Below are 1,759 nucleotides of genomic sequence, written 5' to 3' on the forward strand. Positions count from 1 at the left end.
ATTGCCGGCTACGTTTGGACAAGGAACTGGCCATTTTAAAATATGAGTTTTTTAGATATTCAATTTTTTATTTTTCAATTTATCATAATTCATATTCTGAGAGTAGTTGTATTCCAAGGTGATTGTGTATATGTAGAGCCAGAAAAGAGCTTTCAAACAACACCACAGGCATCTTTTTGTGACTAACACTGACTGATATATTCAAGGCTGAATGTATAGTGTCCTACCCTCACATGTGAACCTTTCCTAGTCTATTTCTCCCTTAATATTAGTGTCAGATTCAAACCAATGCAGTTCTGGGGTGCTACCTTGCTACTGAAAAGGCACACCAAGTATGATTGAAATCCGGGTCGGTCGGGTCCCAAAGTGTCTGATTTCACGTGAAATGACCCATGAGCCAACAACTGAGTGAGGAAAAAGTCAAGTCACAATTTAGCTTTCATGACAGTAAATTACTACATGAGTGCAAATAAATACATCAGCAGGTTCACGACGCCATGAATTATTTCTGAGGTCAGTAGCCTACTGTAAGAAAGCTTGGGACAAATCATTCATGCAGTCATTTCAGAAGTCAGTAGGCTTAAGCTTACCTCATCTAAACATACAAAAAACAACATGACTCACTACAAAGACCTCAGAAAAGAAACTAACTTACATTTATGGTAGTCCAACACCGTTAGTAATGTGCCAATCTCTTTGCCTACATCTGCAAAGCTACTCAACGTGACACCCCATCTCAGTTTGTTTACATCCGGCGTCCACCTCTCCCCAATGCAATGAATTAAGACTTAGCTATGCACTATGGGCATGAGATTGTGTATCTTGCAAGCGACAGGGATTCATCTTTCAAATAAGAAAGGACTATGCAGGCAATTGCATGTCTGTTCAGTGAATATCAAAACATTTTAGCAGCCAAACTTACTTGGATGCAACAGCAGCAGCGGCAGCAGCAGGAGTAGGCAGTAGGCAGCAGCAGGCAGGCAGCTCATCGCATGCTCTTCTCGCATTCGCTCCAACTTCTCGTGTCAACTTTGATTAATACTTCCGACACTGTCAACATCCACATGCCCATACGTCCGCGAAAACACCTTGAAATGACGACTCTTCTCCGTTTAGACTTGTAATTGTCCTTCAGCAATATAAACCGTGAACACTGAACAAGACACTACTTCCTCAAAGTTTAATGTGTCCCCTCAAAGAACGTCCCCTGGAAACTTATCACTGATCACAAAACAACATCCGGTCGATTAACCACTTCCTGGAATATTTGAATTATCAGAGACGATGCTAATTAGAATAGAGAATCTTTGGTATTACCCCTGTAATTAAGAGATCAGAGATTTCTAAAACTAGTGAAAAAGAGTTACAAAGTTAATTGTGTTTCCTGCTGGCCATTTTCGGTTGTTTTGACGGAGAGTAATGAGTATGACTGAGCTGTATTTTACCGCGATTTCAACGTTGTGTCATTTCAACAGTAGGCCTATTCTGGTCAAGGTAAAATAAAATATATATATAGGCCTATATTAAAAACGTTTAAAAAAAAACAAAAAAAAAAACAATGTCACTGTTAGTTGTACAGCAGATACCCACACATATGAGGTATCAAAATTATGGTTGAGATGTCTAGTTTTCAAAAAAAAAACTTGGGTTGGACTTTCAGTTATGGTGCTGTTGTTTACAAATAGTGTCAGAGTGAATTCTGAGGGTTAACATTACTTGTCCACCTAAGCAGTTGTATGTCTTTATGCAAGTGGGTGTT

Source organism: Engraulis encrasicolus, chromosome 10 (assembly GCF_034702125.1).
Source record: "Engraulis encrasicolus isolate BLACKSEA-1 chromosome 10, IST_EnEncr_1.0, whole genome shotgun sequence".
Classification (NCBI taxonomy): domain Eukaryota; kingdom Metazoa; phylum Chordata; class Actinopteri; order Clupeiformes; family Engraulidae; genus Engraulis; species Engraulis encrasicolus.